This window comes from Apodemus sylvaticus, chromosome 1, assembly GCF_947179515.1.
Source record: "Apodemus sylvaticus chromosome 1, mApoSyl1.1, whole genome shotgun sequence".
In the NCBI taxonomy this organism is placed as follows: Eukaryota; Metazoa; Chordata; class Mammalia; order Rodentia; family Muridae; genus Apodemus; species Apodemus sylvaticus.
This window is the reverse complement of record NC_067472.1, coordinates 128122242-128142776: the sequence shown is the minus strand read 5'-3', so window position 1 is coordinate 128142776 and position 20535 is coordinate 128122242. Positions and strand designations below refer to the sequence as shown.

Below are 20535 nucleotides of genomic sequence, written 5' to 3'. Positions count from 1 at the left end.
ATACCTAAAGAGAGGACTGAGATGTACCTCACAGGCTGCTGTAGCAAGGCCAGCAGGTCCAGCAGTAAGTTACAGAGGCCCCGAGACAAGCCGTCACTCCTGATAGTGATGTCAACTTGCAGAAGCTAGGACCCTGTCTCTTGATGAGTTTACTAGCTAGGCTGTCAGATGAAGCCGGGGTGAGCTGTGGGTGAGCTGAGGAATAGCAGAGAGGACGTGACAACCTCCACCTAGGTCTCAAGAGGAACAGAGGATCCCTCAGAATTAAGAGCTACCACAGTGCCAGCCTCGACCAGGCCTCCAAGAGCCAGAACATATCTAATATGTGTGAATTGCTGCAACAAGCCCCACTGATGACTCCTGAGTTTTCTTGGGTCACACAATTAGTCTGCAATGCGGTCTTATTCTCTGTCTTCAGGGTAATATACGTTCTCTTGAGCCCTCCAAGCCCTTCTGAAACAAGGGAGTAAACTGTATCTATTTACCTTTCTCACTGCTGTGGCGACATGCCTGGCAGAAGCAACGAGGAGAAAGGATTTATTATGGCTCACTTTCTCAGAGGATGAGAGTCCAGGCGTGGCCAGGGGGCAGCTCAGTGTTTAGCAGCAGGTGCTTCCAACAAGCAAAGGAAAAAGGGAGAAAGAAACAGACTCTTAAAAAAAAACAATCTTACACGCTGGGCGGAGGTGGTACATGCCTTTACTTGCAGCACTTGGAAAGAGGTAGAGGCAGATCACTGTGAGTTCAAGGCCAACCTGTCAACAAAGTCCCAGGACAGCCAAGGCTACACAAAGAAAGCCTGCCTCCAGAAACAAACAAAACCAAACTAAACAAGAATCTACATACATTAGCAAGGACTTAGACCCAAAGGAGTACACACTGTCAAGATTCCATTCAGAGGAGATCTTAAAACAGGCAGACTCTGGGGCAGCTCTCAGATCAGGGCTTGTGGACTAAGAAGGACAATGACTGCAAAGCTCCAAGGGGGGGTTGTGGTGGTGGTGGAATTGTTTCCTGTGTTCAGTGGGGCTGCGCTTCCTTCATCATTACTCCTCAAAAAGTGCACGCCCAAAATCACGAATTATGTGTTCATCGTCTCTTGATAAAATACCATTTAAGACAGAAATAAGGGGCTGGAGAAATGTCTCAGTGGTTGAGAGCTCTTCCAGAGGTCCTGAGTTCAATTCCCAGCAACCACATGGTGGCTCACAACCATCTGTAATGGGATCCGATGCCCTCTTCTGGAGTGTATGAAGACAGCAACAGTGTACTCACATACATAAAATAAATAAATAAATATTTTTTAAAAAGACAACAATAAGAAAAGACAAGTGATAGTGTTTAGTTTTGGAAAAATTAACTAGACAGTGCTATATATTGGTGGCACATGTAGGGGCCCAGCTTGGGGAGAGGCGGGCTATCAACTTAACTCTCACAAAGAGTCTGAAAGACATGGATTTTCATGTGGAACCAAAAGGCAGAGAGGCAGGAAGACCTACTCTGTTGAGTTACTTTTGGGATTGGTGTACTGGCCTCCTCTGTGCAGGGGTGGAGGTGGGAAATGGGAAGGGGGTGGGGAGGAGGTTGGGAGATGTGTACATACACAATGGTGCAAACTCAGCAGCCACAAGCCACAGAGAAGACAAACAGAGGGCAGTGTGCCCGCCCTGGGGAATACAAAACGAAGAGACAGGCTTGGTGTGCTCGAGCATGCTTATAATCCCAGCACTGGAAAGACTGAGGCAGGAGGATTATTGCAAGTCTGTCACCAGCCTGAGCTACACAAGAAGACTCTGTTCCAGCAGCAACAAACAACAACACTTCCCAACAAACTAAAAAATGAAACAGGAGTCAAGTCATATGACAAAAGACCAATTATGTAAATTAAAGACAAAACAAATAATCCAGTTAGGGAGAGAGCCAAAATCATCATCATCATCATCATCATCATCATCATCATCATCATCAGAGAGAGAGAGAGATTGTAGATGTGCAAAGGAAAAGAGGTTAAACAACAAGGGCTGTGGGGAAATGCAAATGAAAACCATAATAAGACATTGGGGGGGGGGGGTAAAATTAAAGTAACAATGACACCAGGGAGGTCCAGGTGGTTCGGGAACAGATCTCAGATGCTTTCCTGGTGGGGACAAGGAACAGAACAGCCACGGGGAAATAGCCATATAGCCATATAACCAGACAAATAGCCATATAGCCAGGGAAAGGAAAATTCTCATTTATTTATAAACCTGTCCAAATGGCTGGGTGTAGTGTTTCACACTTGTGATTCCAACACTCATGAAGCTGAGACAGGAGGATGGCTCTGTGTTTGAGACCAGTCTGAGTTCCAGGCCATACTGAGTTTCATAATAAGACCCTTTCTTGAGCCAGATGTTGGTGGAAGACAACTTTAATTCCAGCACTCAGGAAGCAGAGTTCAAGGCCACCCTCTTGTATAGAGTGAGTTCCAGGACAGCCAGGGCTACACAGAGAAACCCTGTCTTAAAAAACAAAACAGACAAGCAAACAAACCAACAAACAAGAAGACACTGGCTTAAGAAATCAGGCTAATGCCGGGTGGTGGTGGTGTATGCCTTTAATCCCAGCACTGGAAGGCAGAGGCAGGTGGATTTCTGAGTTTGAGGCCAGCCTGGTCTACAGAGTGAGTTCCAGAACAGCCAGGGCTACACGAAGAAACCCTGTCTTGAAAAACAAAAAGAAGAAGAAAGAAAGAAAGAAAGAAAGAAAGAAAGAAAGAAAGAAAGAAAGAAAGAAAGAAAGAAAGAAAGAAAGAAAGAAAGAAAGGAAGGAAGGAAGGAAGGAAGGAAGGAAGGAAGGAAGGAAGAAAGAAAGAAAGAAAGAAAGAAAGAAAGAAAGAAAGAAAGAAAGAAAGAAAGAAATCAGGCTGACAAGAGAGATGGCTTGGTGACAAGATAAAGGTGCTTGCTGCTGAGAGCAAGACTCCTAGAGCTCTGTCTCCAGAGAATGACTAATTAGAACTGCAGTCCTGTGGAGAGGTTGGAATGTCACAGTCCAGAGGTTCAGTAACCTTATCTCAGCTGCTATTAGCAAGCCCTGACCTCTCAGAACAGCCATTGAGCACCCTTCTCTGTCGTGACTAACAACCTGTAACTAATAGATAAAGAACTTTGGAAATCTATTAACAGACTACCAGCTTCTCCCAACCCCAAAGCTAATATTGTCATCAGATAACATCCACCCCACGCCCCATCTTGATGTAATTCTCTCTGATGTATATCCACCAATGTATTTTAAATTGTCTTGATTCTTGAATTTGTTCCATAAAACTATAAAATTTCAGCCAACAGCTTCCATGTATAAATATCATATTTGCAGAGACCTAAATACCTAAATACCTAATATCCGGTCCATGGTCACTCATCTCTAGGATAAATCACTGATTTTTATTCTTTTGAGTTGAGAACTGCTTCTTTCTTTCTTTCTTTCTTTCTTTCTTTCTTTCTTTCTTTCTTTCTTTCTTTCTTTCTTTCTTCCTTCCTTTCTTCCTTTCTTTCTTTCTTCCTTCCTTTCTTTCTTTCTTTCTTTCTTTCTTTCTTTCTTTCTTTCTTTCTTTCTTTCTTTCTTTCTTCCTTCGTTCCTTCCTTTCTTTCTTCCTCTCTCTCTGTCTCTGTCTCTCTCTTTTTTTTTTCTTCAGCTTTTTGTTTTTTGAGACAGGGTGTCTCTGTGTAGCCCTGGCTGTCCTGGAACTCACTCTGTAGACCAGGCTGGCCTCGAACTCAGAAATTCACCTGCCTCTGCCTCCCAAGTGCTGGGATTGAAGGCATGCAACACCACCACCTGGCTAGAGAACTGCTTCTTTCAACAACACATCCAAAATCTGCATGCTGAAAGTAGAGACCAACTCTTCCAAGTCATCCTCTGTCTGCACACCCAACAAGAGAAGTAAACCAGTAACTGAACGGAAAGAAACCAGAGCGGCAGCCCAGTCGCCAGCATTTGCCTTGCATGTTTCATGTCCTGTGTACAAATCCCCAGCACCACAAAGAGAAAACCCAAGTGGCTCTGTGTGGTGGGTAAGGATCCACTGCAGAATCCACCAAGATTCCAAGGATCCAGAATTCAGGGATGGCTGTGCAGTAGTTGTGCACGCCTTTAATCCCAGCACTTGGGAGGCAGAGGCAGAGGCAGGTGGATTTCTGAGTTCGAGGCCAACCTGGACAGCCAGGGTTACACAGAGAAACCCTGTCTCGGGAGAAAAAAAGAAAGAAAGAAAGAAAGAAAGAAAAGAAATCAGGGATGCGGTTAGAGAGAGATGGCTCAGAGGTTAAGAGCACTGACTCCTCTTCAGAGGACCCAGGTTCAATTCCTAGCACCCACATGGCAGCTTATAACTGTGTGAGCCTCTAAGGTCTGACACTGTTATACAGACACGTGCAGGCAAAACACCAAGGCACATAAAAAACAATTCAAGGCTGTGCACGGCAAGTTTGATGCTAGCTTGTGTTATACACAACTCTGAGAGAGAAGGAACAAGCAGAGAGGAGGAGAGGGATGGAGGGAGGGAGGGATGGAGGGAGGGAAGAAGGGAGGGAGGGAGGGAAGAAGAGAGCGAGAGAGAGAGAGAGAGAGAGAGAGAGAGAGAGAGAGAGAGAGAGGGGGGGGGTCAGAATCAGAAATATACATGAACTTCAGGAGATTATTGTTCAAAAGTATGAGAAATGGGGATTTTTCTACCGAAGGTAGATAATCTGTCAAAATTATCTGCCCTCCCCATCTCTCTATGCTATCCCTGTGCTCCATCACACCCTTCTCCTTTGAGCTGATTAGCCAATCACATCAGTTTGTCAGGTTCCGTTCCCATCAGTGGGATGAGGCACAGTTACCTTCTAAATCAGGGACTAAGACAGGCAGTCGGGTGGAGGCTCACCCTTTGTGCAAAATGAAACTGCCGCTGGCTCCTTTCACTTCTTGTTTCTTGTTTCTTTTTCCATTAAAAGAAGTTATTTTTATTTTATGTGTACGAGTGTATATATCTACACACACACACACATACTCTCTCTCTCTCTCTCTCTCTCTCTATCTCTCTCACGCACGCGCGCATTAAAACAGGTAAAAAAAATTGACAGTAAGATCTAGAGTCTTACTGAACTGAACCAATGTCATTTTATTGACTCTGAGATATGGTTTCCTTTTTTGTTGTTTTTCAAGATAGAGTTTCTCTGTGTAACAAGTCTTGGCTGTCCTGGACTCGCTTTGTAGACCAGGCTAGACTCTAACTCACAGAGATCCCCCTGCCACTGCATTCGGAGTGTTGGAATTAAAGGTGTGTGCTATCATGCCCAGCCTGATTCTGCTATATTTAATATAACATCATTCATCACTGGGAAAATTTATCAATATGTTTTTAAGGTAAATATGTTCTGTTTTTGCAACCTCCTGGGAGTCTGTAATTCTTTTATTTTTTAAGATTTATTTATTTTAAAGAGTTATTATGTATACAGTACTCTGCCTGAATGCAGGCCTGCAGGCAAGAAGAGGGCACCAGCTCTCATCACAGATGGTTGTGAGCCACCATGAAGTGCTAGCAATTGAACTCAGGATCTTTGGAAGAACCTCTGAGCCATCTCTCCAGACCCATAATTATATCAAAATAAAATAGTTAAGAGAAGGGTTGGCATTATAGCTCAGGGATGGAGGCTTACCCAATGTGCCCAAGGTCCTTAGTACATACATATACAGTCCATACATAAAAGAACAATGATATGTAGAATTCTACAATATATATTTTATAGGAGCACATACAGAAATCACGGCCTGGTGCGGAGGTGTGCATCTGGTCTGCGTAGGGAACTGGAGGCCAGCCAGAGCTATACAGTGAAATCCTGTCTCAGAGAGTGGGCGAGAAGAGAGAAAGAGAACAAGAAAGGCAAGTGTGCATGTATGCTGGCTACTTTTTTGTCAAGTTGGCAACAGGTTAGAGTCATCAAAGAGGAGGGAGCCTCAACTGAGACGATGCCTCCCTCCATCAGGTAGATCAGGCTGATAGGCGCTCCTGAAGGGTGTTTTTGGTTTTTTCTTTTTCTTTCTTTCTTGTTTTTTTATAGAGTAAAATGACTTTTATTTGCTCATAAAGTCTGATTTTAGGTTTCTTTAGCATACTTCCATTTTATTAAAAGCAAAGGCCAATTAGTCCTTAGATTCTGAACCATCTTCATTGTGACTAATCTGGAGATAATGAAGTTCATAAGTCTCCTGGTCAGATGCGATCACACAAAGGCAATCGTGGAGATTATTCTTCATGGTATTTCTTGGTAAGACATTTCAAATACCTTTTGGAGAACGGTTTCTCATAAACAACTGTGATTTTATTCTTTAGGAGTTCAATATGAACATTTCCAAGATTTTCAGTTTTTTCCATTAACTTTAACCTTCTCCTATAGAAACTGTTCAGAATTTCCAGAATCAAAAATCCCATCTTCAATAATTAAAAAAAGATTCCATCTTCTACTGGATGAGTAAGTCCAAATGAAACCTCCAAGATGATTTCTTAGGCGTCTTATCTTTCTGCAGCACCTTGTTGAACTGCAGCTGTGGGAAGAGTTTCTCTCTCTCTCTCTCTCTCTCTCTCTCTCTCTCTCTCTCTCCCTTCCTTCCTTCCTTCCCTCCTTTCTTTCTTTCTTTTGAGACAGGAGACAGGGTTTCTTTGTGTAACCTTGGCCGTCCTTTAACTAGTTCTCTAGCCCAGGCTGGTCTTGAATTCATAGAAATCCACCTGCTCCTGCCTCCCAAGTGCTGGGATTAAAGGTCTGCACTTCCATAGTCCAGGCTGGGCATTTTCTTAATTAGTGACTAATAGGAAAGGGCCCAGTTTGTTATGGGTGGGGCCATCCCTGGGCTGGTGGTCCTGGGTTCTATAAGAAAGCAGGCTGAGCAAGACAGGGATCAAGTCAGGAAGTAGCAGTCCTCTGTGGCCTCTGCCTCAGCTCCTGCTTCCCAGTTTTTGCCCTGTTTCAGTTCTTGTCCTGACTTCCTTCAGTGATGGACTAAGATGTAGGTAGAAGAATAGGTTAATAAACCCTTCCCTCCCCAATTTGCTTTTGGTCCTGGTGTTTCATCTTAGAGTAGCCCTAACTAAGACAGCTTATTAAACTCCTTGGACTGGTAGTCTGTGGGGGAAGGGAAGGGGAAAGGGTGCTGGATGACCACAGCTGCATTAATCAAGGAGTGTCTGCAGTCAAGCCAGTGGTGACTGTGTGCGGTGAACTGAAACGTTATTAACTCCAACCTCCCCACACCTGAGGTCGTGCAGTGGGAAGATGGGTATTGACAGCATGTTGGCAGGGTGGATCAATAATGATAAAGACCAAGCCTCTTTTAATGGCGCCTTTTCCAGTGATGTGAACTATTTCCCTCTTCATCCAATAAAAGGAGGATTGGGAAAGAGGCAGAAGAAACAATGATGGGGAACAAAGAAGCCGGGGTGTAGGGTACATTCTCCCGAGAGCTGTGAGTTAACGAGGAAACCAAGGGGACCACACAAGAGCCAGTTGGAGTCAGCAGGCCTGGAAGGAGCCAGGATTCCTGGTGGGTTTTCCTCCCAAGCAGCTGGCACTCACAGGGTGCTCGAGAAATTGAAAGCACTAATTTTTTTGCCTAGCCTTCAGGGCCACGATGACCTTTGACAAGACCTCCAATTGAGCTGTGCTTGCAGTGTCCTGTCCTTACGATACCGATAGACTTCCCGGCTGCATTGCTGGGAAGCCAGTGATAACAGAGAGGGTGGGAAGACTTCCAAAGCTATTTGCCTAAGTGCACTTGCTGCCTTAGCTATAAACGCAGCGTATTTTATTTTACTGTTACAGTGCCTGCTCAGGAGAGGGAAGCAGGAGGAAATGACTGAGGAAAACCTAAAGGCTTACGAACAAGTACGCCCATCTAGGCATTGCTTAAGAACCTTAATATTCAGTAGTAGAGACTTCGTTAAAAATTTATGTTGCAGCATGTGGGGTTGTATACACCCTTAACCTCTGGAGGCGGAAGCAGGAGGATCCCCGGAAGTTTCAGGCCAGCAGGACCTACATAGCAAGAAGCTGTCTCAAAATAAAAATAACACAACACAACACAAAAACAAAAACAGAAACTTTCCAAGCAACCAAAATCTCCCAAAACAAAAACCAAAAATCTGTGTGTGTGTGTGTGTGTGTGCCCAGACGCGCACTGTTGTAGTCCAGTTGGTAGAGTATTTGTCTAGCATACAGGAAGCCTTGTTTTTAATTTTCAGTATCCTATAACTCATTTGTAGTGTTGATCTTCTGCCATTCTCTCATCCCAGGGACTGGAAACGGGGGGGGGGGGGGGGGGGGGGATCAAAATTCAAGGTCATTTCTCATTTCCTCCCCACAAATTCACTGTAGTTCCACAGCTGCACCCCCGCCCCCCGCCCCCTGCCCCCCACCCCCGTGATAGTATCAGGTTTTGTAGATGAATCAAAATAGCCACTGATTTTATTTTTTTCTGCTGGAGCTCTTGCTGAGAAGGCAGAAGGACCAAGCTCTCAGGACTCTGGCCCCGGAAGCGCTGGCCCTTCGGTATAGCTTCTCCAGTCTCTCAGAACCAGCCAGCTCTGGCCAGTTCAGCCGCTTACAAGCCCAGAACTGGTTGTTTCAGGAACTGCCCAGAAAGCTGCTGTCCTTTTCAGGAAGATAGAAGCTGGATACAAGGGCTGGAGAGGGACAGGCCAAGGTCACTTGATAGACGCAGTTTTTATTTATACTCTGATCTCTTCGTTTAACTCTTCCCAACTCTGTGGGCGGGCCGCAGGTTTATGGGAGGAGCCGTGAATGGTTTCAGAGACAGCTCTGCACTCCTTTCTCTCCTCCCTCGCCTCTACTGTAAACAATACTACCATTACTGAGGGTTGACCAAATGCCAGGTGTTTGCTTCTCATCACGACGCTGTGAGGTCCCTGTTGGTTTCATGCCCACTTTACAGTAACCTAAGGCTCAGAGAGGTTAAGACACTTGCCCTAGCGAACACAGCCAGTTCACCGGAGACCTAGATTCCAGCTCAGGGTAGGAGTGGATTCCAGTTAGGGAGCCCACCCACCAGCGAGGCTGAGCATGCCAAGGTCAGAGAGGGTGCAGCCCAGGGGGCTTCGGCCTACGTGGACTGCAAGTGACATGGTGGAAGGCCCTGGCCCGACGTGGTAGCTTCGTGTCCAGAGCTGCTGGATCAGGCTAGAGGACGCGGAGCGGTGGCAGCAGGGCGCCTTTGGACAATTCCCGAAAACGCAGGCAGGCAGGCAAGGCGGGGCGGGGCTTGGCGGCTGCCCAGCATTTCCGGGGACACCGCGCAGGACGCAGAGTGTTCACGGGACACTCCGGGTCCCCAGGGACGACGACCGGCCGGCTGGCCTGGCAGCTGGAGTGAGTCGGTGAAACTTCGGGGCCCCGCCGAGGTAACCCTGCCGTGGGACGAAACTCCTTCCAGGTAGGGGACCAAACGAGATGGAAACCAAGGTCTAGGGGTGATTGGACAGGCCCGGGCCTTCGCCGTCGCCCCCACCTTCCTCCCGCCCCTCTCTCTTAAGAGGGCGCCACCTGCACGCTCTGATGGGCACCGGCCGGGGCCAGTGGGGGAGCCTGTTGCCATGGCAGCGCAGGAGGTTGGGCCCACGTTCCCATGGCCACCGGGGGCCTCTGCTCGAATCCTCTAACAGTGTCTTTCAATTCCGCCCCCTACTCCCTGAGCCCAGCGGAAAATCACTAGGAAAAAAGCCTCGAGCCCCTCCTCTGAACGTCTGCGGTTGTGACCTCTGAGTTAGGGCTTTTGTCGTGGCTTCTTTCTAATGTCTGAACCACAAGGTGGATTAAGGGCCAGGAGTGGGAGGAAGTTGGGGGTCCTGGGAATGAGGTCTTTGCCTCTCCTTAGCTGTTCTCGTAGACTAGAACAGAGGTTCGGGAGGTTTGGATTACTTTGGGAAGGTCATGGAACCTCTGTTCACAGTCCCTCACCTGTCTGTCATGTGAATATGTTATTTAAGAATCACCGGAAAGGCTGGTGAGATAGCTCCATTGATAGGAGCTTGCGGTCAAGCCCAAGGCCCTGAGTTGTTTCCAGGACACAGATGGTAGAAAGAGAACACTGACTCCCACACATTGTTCTCTGACCTCCGCATGTGCAGCGTGGTACATCCATACTGCCATCACATACACAAACACACAATAAATAATCAGCAAGCCTCCTAAGTGTCAACCGCAGGAAGAACTGGATGCTTTGGAAGAGGAGTTGTAGAAATGATGGTTCCTGCCCTTCCTTTTCTCAGGGGAAGCTGGACCCTGAGACATTCAGTTATCCCCAGGTGATCCATGAGTTGATGGATAGGTCAGGATTTGAACTCTTGTCTCTTGACTCCTTGAGTCAACTCCTAGGCTATGGCTGAGAGTGATTTTTTTTTTCTGAAGCTCAGAGAAATAGGAGTTAAATATCTTTTTGCATTTACGGTCTTAAGCTCTTAATGACGAGTGATGTAAAGATGGAGTTGGGTGTGTGTGGCAGAGTGGCTTATGGGATAAAGGTGCCTCCCTGTCTTCAAGTATGATGACTTATGCCTGGTGGAAGGAGAGAATGAACTCCCAGCTGTCCTCTGACCTCTGCATACATGGTACACATGCTCCCTCCCATATAAATAAATACATGTTTAAAAAATGATGGGGGTGGGGCCAGGGTAGCTTAGTAGTAGAGCACAAAGTTTAGTAGCATGTGTAAGGCCCTATATTTAATCTCCACAACCAAAAGGAAATTAATAATAATAATAATTAATAATAATAATAATAATAATAGGGCTGGGCTTGTGTCAGGGCTGGGTTTGGGTGGTGCACATCTATAGCTGCACTTCAGAGGTGGAGGCATGAAGATTAAGAGTTCAAGGTTATCCTCAGACACAAGAAGTTGGAGGCCAGCCTGGGATACATCTTGTCTCAAACAAAAAACCAACCAAACAAATGAAAAATCCCGAGAGCCCCAGAGCACAAGACCTATGCAGCAGGGCGACTTTCAGCTCTGCCTGGGGCAAGGCCCTCCATTTCCTGACATCTTCAGGCCATCTGCAATGCTCTCATCATAATTTTATTGTATATGTCTTATGTACATCATAAGTCATTGTGTGCATTTTGGTATGGTGTAGCTCAGGCTGGCCTTGAAATCTCTATGTCACCAAGGATGATCTTAAGCTTTTGGCCCTCCTGCCTCCAGTTCCTGTGTGCTGGGATTACAGGCACATGTACTGTGACTTGTTTCATGCAGTGCTGGGAATCCACTCCAGGGTTTTGTGCATGATGAGCAAGCGTTCTAACCACTGAGCTACATCCCCAACCCAGGGACCCTCAGTTTAAAGTAATATCTGAGAGGAGCCAAGAATTCAGACATCCTCCAGCACTGCGACTCTTGTGAAGACAACAGAACTGCTGCAAAGATTCACAGAAGAAAACCCTGAGCTGCCCCAAGGCAGGGGACGGGAGCCATTGGCCCCTCTTTGATGCCTTTTCTTATTTGTACCTTCTTTGAAAAGAGAAAGGTGTGGGGGTGTGGGGGAGGATCTGGGAAGGAACTCTGGTCTGAGTCACTTGGAAATGATTTGAGTCCTTCAGGGAGAGCAGAAAACCCATTTGTTCATTTAGTCAACTTTTACTGGTTCCAAGCTCTGCCCTGGGGCTGGACATTTAAAAACCTGAGGTAGGCAAGTCTGGTCTATGCAATCAGGAAGCCTGCGGAAGGGTAGGAAAGAGAGGGATGGGACTCGTAAATGAGTGCTTTACTGCGGCGGCGGCGTAATGAGTGCCTTAATGGGACTCTGAGCCAGGGGCAGAGGCTGCCCAGAGGAGCAACTCCGGAACTCAGCAGGAAAGTGATCAACTCCGGAAAACAGCAGGATCTAGTCTGGGCGGCTTGGGAGTCCTTCTGGAGTTCTGCCAGGCTTGCTGTGGCTACTACCTTTGTCTGAGACCAAGGAATGAATGAGGGAAAGTGTCTAAAGAAATGTAGTCCTGGATGGGACGTCTCTACAAAGAAACATTTGACGATTCCTGACAAATTCTGAAGTCCTTGTCTGCAGCAACCCTGGTACTTTCCGTCAGTTTGACTCATGCTTAGAAGGCAGCAAGTGAACGAGAAATAGCTGAATGAAAGGAGAGGGGAGGGGGAGAGAAAAGCAAGACAGCTGCTTGTATCATCAAAAGTGGAGCCGGTTTGCACGTTGAGACAAAACCTGACTGAAATACTGCTTCTTGGTGTAGTGACCACGTGAGTTACAGTTCCGAGACAGCAGAGATCCCACGGCCCAACACTGTGGCCTCAGGAAGCTCCTGAACTTCCCTGCCCAGCTTGTTATCTGTGTAGTGGGATTGCCCGCTGCTGGGAGGATTAAAAATTATTAAGTGTGAAAAGATCAGCATAATGCCTCACTTATAGTCAGTACTAAGGAAAATATTACCTGAGTGATTGTCAGGTTTGATTTAGGTAGGGGGGAGTTTGCCAAATACTTCATGTGGAAATTACACAGCTATTCCAAACGAAGGATGGTTTCTTTTTACCTAATAAGGGCTAATTTTGTAAATTCCTCGTTTCTGAAGATGAACACATTTTAAAGAAACGGTGATAACTGGGTGTGGCGATACACACCTGAAATTCCAGCCGCTTAGGAGGCTGAGGCAGGAGAGTAGTTTGTGGTCTGCCTGGATCAAGTTCAAGGTTTGAGAAAGTAAGACCCCTGTCTCAAAACCAACAACAACAAAAACAAAAAGAAAAAGAGAAAAGACAAGGCTTTTTTTTTTTTTCTTTTTCTGTCCTGAGACAGGGTTTCTCTGTGTATCCCTGGTGGATCTGGAACTCAGAGTTATGGCTCAAGGTGGCCTCTGCCTCCTAAGTGCCTTGCAAGACAAGGTTCTTCACCCTCTAGCGTGCATGACAAACGGCAAAAGCCCTGTTCTACAGCATGTTGGGCAAGCGCTCCAAGAACTATGATGCATCCCTAGCCCTTGACAAGGTTTTTTTTTTCATTAAAATTTAAATTTTTATTTTGGGTTGGAGAGATGGCTCAACAGTTAAGAGCATTGACTGCTCATCCAGAGGTTCTGAGTTCAATTCAGCAACCACATGGTGGCTCACAACCATCTGCATGAGATCCAATGCCCTCTTCGGGTGTGTCTGAAGACAGCTACAGTGTATTCTTTTTTTTTTTTTTCTGGTTTTTGGCTTTTGGTTCCCCCCCCCCCCCCCCGCCCCCCAGACAGGGTTTCTCTGTGTATCCCTGGCTGTCCTGGAACTCACTCTGTAGACCAGACTGACCTCGAACTCAGAAATCTGTCTGACTCTGCCTCCCAAATGCTGGGATTAAAGGCGTGTGCCACCACCGCCCAGCTACAGTGTATTCATATACATAAAATAAACACATAAATCTTTAAAAAAGTATTTTATGTATATGAGTGTTTTTCTGTATATATGGGAACCACATTTGTGCCTGCTACCTGTGGAGTTCAGAAAAAGGTGTTGGACCCCCGGGAAGTGGAATTAGGGGTGGTATTGAGCCTCTATGCAAATGCTGGGAACTGAACCTGTAGCCTCTGCAATGGTAACAAGTGTTCCTAACCACTGAGCCAGCTTTCGAGCCCAGACAAGGATCTTTCTGAAATTAGATGAAAGCTCTGATACTTGTTCTCCAGAAGTAGCATTTCACCCTTAGGGTTCCCATCACCCTGAAAGCCACTCTGGAGTAAGTGCTCTGCTGCGTGGGCCGTGGGCCGTGGGCCGTGGGCCGTATTCCTAGGTGAGGAACCGGATGATCCCAGCATCGTGATGGAAATCTGCATCTACTCTTTCAAGGGGTTGTGAAGCCACAGAGAGTGGCACACTACCCTACTCCAAGCTCCTCCTGCTGGGTCCAAGCTCCAAAGATCCTGGGGTACCTCTTTCACAGGGTGACACCTGGCAAGAGGAACCCCTGGGATTTTCTAGTATTGCCAGAGGGACCCATCCAAGCACGAGGCTTTGGTGTCACCTTATGCCATCTCCCTATGAGTGACCTGACACTATTTCATTAGGATGGCAAGTTAGCATACTTCCATGGCATGGCCACCCTGGCAAGCCGGCTTGATGGTTGATGTTGGAGTTGCAGGAGATCAGTAGCAACTCATTTTCCTCTCCACCACGCTCCAAGACTCATTTATCCCTGCTTCTTCTCTTGGCTTAGTGTGGCAGCCAAAAGCAAGGCTGTCTGTGGGAGGTGTGTCAGCCGGGGTGATTTAAGATGACAGAAACTTTAAAGCTAAAGAGCTCCTCTTCTGTGGGAAGAAACAGGGAAGTGAGGAGCCTCAAGACTTTGGAAGGAGGAAGCTTGGTTTCCTGGGGACAGAGCCATGGTGCTGGCCCTCCTCAGGGCTCTGGGGGCAGAGTAGAGTGGATTTAGAAGGAAGAATTGGATGGCAAATGGAAGAGAGGTTTTTATTTTAGTTTTTCATTTACTCTTTTGAGATAGGGTCTTGCTAAGTAGTTCTGACTGGCCTGAAACTCAGTCTGTGACCTAACCTGGCCTTGGAATTTATAGGGATCCTCCTGCCTCAGCCCTCTCAAGCATTACAAGCATGAGCCTGTACCTGGCTGCCTCTTTGACTTGAGATCTTTTTTTTTTTTTTTTTTTTGGTTTTTTCCAGACAGGGTTTCTCTGTGTAGCCCTGGCTGTCCTGGAACTCACTCTGTAGACCAGGCTGGCCTCGAACTCAGAAATTCGCCTGCCTCTGCCTCCCAAGTAATGGGATTAAAAGCATGCGCCACCACTGCCCAGCTGACTTGAGATCTTGAGAAGAGAACATGGTTTCCTAAGCCCGACTGGAAGCTGAGCCTCTGCTCGGCTGATTCTAACCCCATCCCCACCTGGCCTAGGACCCGGCCTCCCTCCCGTGAGTAACTGCAGCTGTGTGAGAGCAGAAGGCATTGAGCAGACAGGCAGTTTCAGGGGTCCAGTCGAGTCCCCCTGACTGGGCAGGCCTCTAGTCACAGACAGCACCTCCTGAACTCCTGTAGGGAGCACGGGAGTGACAGTGGCAACTTCATGTTTCACCTTGTCTGGGCAGGGACAGGCTGAGCCCTGCTGGTTGCACCACAGCCCTGGAGGGTGGGGGATCCCCTCCCAGGGAGTGGCCAGCTCAGGTCCTAACAGGCCCAGTGGGGGCGGTGCTGTGTGGTGGGCTGCTTGCCACAGTAGGCACACCCAGGGAGGGCTGGGGCTGGGCAGGCTGGTTCCTTCTCTTCAGGAGAGTTGCAGCCTCAGCACCACGTATGCAGGTGGCAGCTGAACCTGAGGGAGTACTACACAGGGGCTTCTCCGGAAGGGCTTCTAAGATGTTTGCTCTGTTGAGGCCATGGGTTCCTTTCAGATGGAGAGGCAATACCAGTCTGGGACATGGGGCGTTCACTCTGCGCCATGCTGCTGACTTTATAGGTGCTATCTCATCTTGTTCCCTGTAGTATTACTATCGCAGGAGAAGCATCTAACAACTAGAGGGACTGTAGTCCTCTTAGGACCCGTATATAATGGGTAGTGATGAATCCTCTATTGTATGCTCAACCACTGAATCCTACCATTTAACGGGGCACATATTCTGGGTAGGGAATGGATCAAAAGGCCTGTAGGGAGAAGCTTGTTTGGGAAGAGATGAGACAGTTGTCAGACCCTATTGAAAGCTATCCGAGAGAGCCGAGGGCAGTGTTAATTCTGACCCTGGGTGGGTGCCCTCTGTTGCAAAGGGTGCTGCTTTTCCCAAGGCAGAGCCCAGCTCTTGGGCCTGGCCATCATTGGACGATTTAAAAACACACAGGGACTGTGTCTGCTGCTGTGACTTCCTCATGTAAATGTACTGCTGCTGCAGCCCAAGTTGCTGCTTGGGCCCTGGGGAGGAGACACAGCCTCGTGCCTAACCGGGCAGGGTGGGGAACCGCAGCTGCAGGTTGGCATAAGAAGAGGGCTTGGGGCTACGAGGGGATGGTGGCAGGGGGCCAGGGCCTAGGGAGCTGGGCCACAGCCAGTTCGTGTCTGAGAGACCTTGCTAGGCAGCCTGCCAGTCAGTACCCTGTGGTGGGGGAAGGGGTGGGAGGAGCCTGAATGTTGCCCAAGGAGGGGTGGGCGGGACCTTGGGGTTCAAGCTCCCCTGGGCTGGGCAGGAGGCTCCTCCCCCGCATGGCCGCAAACAAAGCTAACAACTCCAGAGTAGGGCTGTGTGAGTCCAGCGCGTAGCTCCCTTGGGTGGGAGTCAGAGGGGGCAGACCTGGCAAGAGCCCTTTGGCAGGTTTCGTGCATGCCCAAGGACATCTTCCTGCCTGCACCTGGGCAGAGGCGGAGGGGCGAGCGTTGACTGTGATAGGGCTGGCCGTGAGGAGCAGCGGGAAGGGAGGCTCAGGCAGATGTGCTCTCTTACTTTCTGTTGTCATTCTTCCTTGCCTTTATTTCCTCCTTCTCTTCAGGCTTTCTCCTACCGTTCTATCAGTCATGGGTTCTTCCACTTGGTTCTACAGTCATGGGCTGCTCCCCCACTCCCTCGTTTCTTTCTCCCATCCCAACAGGTATAAAATACAAGCTTCTAGTGGGACAGTGGCACACCCTACATGCCCAGCATTGAGGCGGTAGAGGCAGCAGGCGATCTAGAGTAGAAAGAAGGCCAGTGTGGGTTACATAGCAAGTTTTAGGTCACCGTGGTCTATATAAGTGAGACCATGTAAAGACAAAAAGCTTAAATATAGCAAACCATGTAGATCCTCAGATCATAAAACTCAGTACGTTCTTACATCTGTAAACACTTGGGAATCCAACACTGGATCAAGATACAGAATCTGTCATCTCTTAAGTTTCTATATTTGCCTAGGAGGCATGTGCCCACTGGGCTCTGGCGGCCCTCACCACATAGCAAGTTTGTCTGGGTGCTTCTCCTCTTCTTCCTCCTCCTCCTCTTCTTCCTCCTCCTCCTCTTCCTCCTCCTCTTCTTCCTCCTCCTCCTCTTCTTCCTCCTCCTCTTCTTCTTCCTCCTTCTCTTCTTTCTCCTCCTCCTCTTCCTCTTGGTTTTTCCAGAGGGTTTCTCTGTGTAGTCCTGTCTGTCCTGGGAACTCACTCTGTAGACCAGGCTGGCCTGCAACTCAGAGATCCCCCTGCTTCTGTCTCCCAGAGCCAGATTAAAGGTGTGTGCCACCACTTCCAGGCTCGGCTGGGCTTCTTCTTCTTTTTTTTTTTTTTTTGTTTTTTGTTTTTCGAGACAGGGTTTCTCTGTATAGCCTTAGCTGTCCTGGAACTCACTCTATAGACCAGGCTGGCCTCAAACTCAGAAATCCGCCTGCCTCTGCCTCCCAAGTGCTGGGATTACAGGCGTGCTCCACTACGCCCGGCACACGTCTGGGCTTCTTTATAATGTATTCGTATGAACATTATTCCCCTCATCCTTACACTAGTGAAAAAAAGTGTGTGTGTGTGTGTGTGTGTGTGTGTGTGTGTGTGTATAGGTTGCGGGGGAGGGGAGGAAGCACAGACAGACAGGATGGGAGGAAGAGAGAAGGCCTGTGCTGCAGGTGGACAGGGGGAAGACTTAGCAACTTAAGGATGACTGTGTCTTGTAGGCTGGGACATGGAGGAAGTATTGCTTTTTTCTTGTTCAGATTTTTGGTACTGTTTCCAAGCTACCCTGTTGCCCCCCGGTTCTTTGTAAACACTGACATCTGGCAGAAAAACACTTGCCTACATCCAAGCGTGGCAGAGGGGAACAGGAGACACATCGTTGGCTTGGGAACCACTCTTTTGCCTAAAGGAAGTCAATTCAAAGGCAGTCCTTTGTCAGTCACCCTTCTGTTCTTTCCAGTAAGAGAGAGAGAGAGAGAGAGAGAGAGAGAGAGAGAGAGAGAGAGAGAGAGAGAGAGAGAACATGAGAAACCACATTAGCACAAGTCCAGAAGGCAGTGGAACCCAACAGGAGCAAGGCTGCCACACACGTGAATTGGAGAGTGCTTCCCCAGGCCAAGAGTCGGGGACCCTCTTGTAGATGGTGCTGTGTGGTTCTACCAGGGGTGCCTTGCTAGGCATGGGGGAGGGGGTCAGAAGACAGAAGATTTGGCACTGTTCTCTAAGGGGCTTGCTGCCCGGTTGGCATAAGATACACTTCCAAAGCACATGAGCAGGATATAATTAACAACCACGAGAGAGAGGCTGCATCAGCCCCTGCCTCCTCTCCTCAGGGATGAACACAGCCGTCAGACAAGCCCTTTGTTGCCGAGACACCAGAGCAGACCAATCTCCTGCCACTTTAGGAGCTACTGATCCCCAGATTCAGGCTCTGAATAAATGCTAATTGAGCAGGTAAGCCATAGAACAGGCACTGCTCTATGAGCAGAGCAGAAGAAGGAAGGAAATGCTGAAGTCAGCAAAAACATGATTTTTGACAAAGCTTGTGTGTGCACATGAATGTATATGCATGGATATGTGTGTGCACATGGGAGCTCTCATGCATGTATTCACAGGCATGTATGTGTGTATATTTGTATGTGTGTGTGGAAGCCAGAGAACAACTTTGTATGTTATTCCTCAGTTTTTCCTCTTGAGACGGGGTCTCTCACTGTTCTGGAACTTGCCAAGGGAAGCTAGGCTGGCTAGCAGGGGTCTTCATGCCCCCACCTCCTCTGCGTTGGGATTACAAATGTGTTTTACCATGATTGCCTTTTTCTCTTCCTCCTCCTCCTCCTCTTCTTCCTTCCCTTCTTCCTCCTCCCCCCTTCCTCTTCCTCCTCCTCTTCTCTCTCTCACACACACTCTTCTGAGCTCAGATTGACCCAGGCTGGTTATCTCACAGAACACTCTTCAGGCTGGCAGTATATGCTTTCATCCTTATTTTGAGACATGGGGTAAACCCTTTGGTAGGATCACTGCAGGGATTGATAATGTGAAGTTCTTAGGGCATCATATGAGAGGCGAGCACAAATTCCATCATAATCATATCGCGGATGACCACTTGGTTAAGATGGTGGCCACCAGGTCTCATTGGCAGGTATACATTTGCCGTTGGGCTAGTGGTCATCTGTGGGACATACTGTCAGACATTGTTTCCCCGGCCTTTATTTCCAGCTGTGGTCTTTGCTAAGTGTTCTTTCAGGTCCTTCTAGTTCTACACTTAGCAGCCAGCGTTGTACGTAAAGACATCTCCTTCCCTTCCCTTCTCTTTCCCTTTCTCTCTGAGTCACACCGTTGACTGATGGGTTGTATTTTCATTTGCTGCATTAGAATCCATTACTTATGCCATTTTGATAACAGGATGGTCTTCCGGCTGGCTCCTCTCCCAGTGGTCATCAGACTGTCTCTTCCGCTCTTCAGGCATGGCCTCATTAGTCTTTGCTTTGCTTTCAGGTCCAACAAAAAGTGCTGTTTACCTTGTACTTTCCTTCATTCTCCAAGGAGATCTCTCTGCTTTCACAGAGGAGGGGTGTGCAGAAACCAAGGTCTGGAGACTAACTCTGCACACCCATCATTTTTATCAGGAACTTGATTAAAGGTCTGAGGAATGCTTAGCCAAATTTATGATGACTCAAAAAGTAAAGGAGGTGCCAAATGTATGATAATAGAATCGATATTCAAAACAACCTCTGTGGGATGAGATCTGGGTCAGAACCAATAGATTTAAGATAATTTTGAAGTCTTGTGTTCAGTTGAAAAAGTTTATTGCATAATTTCAGGTTTTGGGTACTCTTCACTAGACAGAAATTGGCATCAAAAGATTGTTCCAGGTTGTTAGCCAACATGAGCCGTAGTAGACTCACTCTCGTCATCCTCCGTCACCCAGTCATTCTTTCAACCAACATTTATAGGAAGTGTCTGCAATGTATGCAGGCACTGTTCCAGGGTCCTGGGAGGTTTGAGCAGGGGAAAGCTGGACCTGGACTTTCATTTTATGTATGTATGTACATGTGTATGTATGTATGTATGTATGTATGTATGTATGTATGTATGTATTTACTTATTTTTGTTTTTGGTTTGTTGTTATGTGAGAGAGTTTCATGCAGCCTCCATTGGCCTTAAACTTGTTATGTGCCTGAGGCTGCCCTTGGATTCCTGATCCTCCCCTCCCTCTACCTGCCAAGTGCTAGAATTAAAGGTATATACCACCATTTCCAGCTGACTTTAAAATTTTATTTTTAGTTGGGCAGTGGTGGTACATGCCTTTAATTCCAGTACTTGGGGGTAGAGGGGTCAGAAGCAGGAGAATCTTTGTGAGTTTGAGGCCAGTCTGGTTTACAGAAGGAGTTCCAGGATCGCCAAGACTACACAGAGAAACCTGGTATCATAAATAGACAGACAGACAGACAGACAGACAAATGAAATTTGGGGCTGGAGAGATGTCTCAGCAATAAAAGCACTGGCTACTCTTCTGGAGGGCTGGGTTCAACTCCCAGCAACCTCAGGGCAGCTCACAACCATCAGTAACTTCAGTTCCAGGGGATCTGACACCTTTGCCCCGACAGATACATGTAAAAGAAAAA

At 47.6% G+C, this 20535-nt stretch overlaps 1 protein-coding gene, 1 long non-coding RNA gene and 1 pseudogene across 2 annotated transcripts in view; 1 reads left to right on the top strand and 2 right to left on the bottom strand.

The window, feature by feature from the left end:
• The window catches only part of LOC127667225 (uncharacterized), a 400922-nt gene that overhangs the window by 297759 nt on the left and 82628 nt on the right, over window positions 1-20535 (bottom strand). The gene's annotated exons all lie outside the window — the stretch shown is intronic.
• On the bottom strand, window positions 6166-11502 carry LOC127667177 (60S ribosomal protein L22-like 1; annotated as a pseudogene).
• Sema4b (semaphorin 4B) overlaps window positions 8944-20535 on the top strand; it is a 41348-nt gene continuing 29756 nt past the window's right edge. The window contains exon 1 of the mRNA XM_052160039.1: window positions 8944-9468. The gene's annotated coding sequence lies outside the window, so the exon portion shown is untranslated. The remainder of the gene's footprint in view (window positions 9469-20535) is intronic.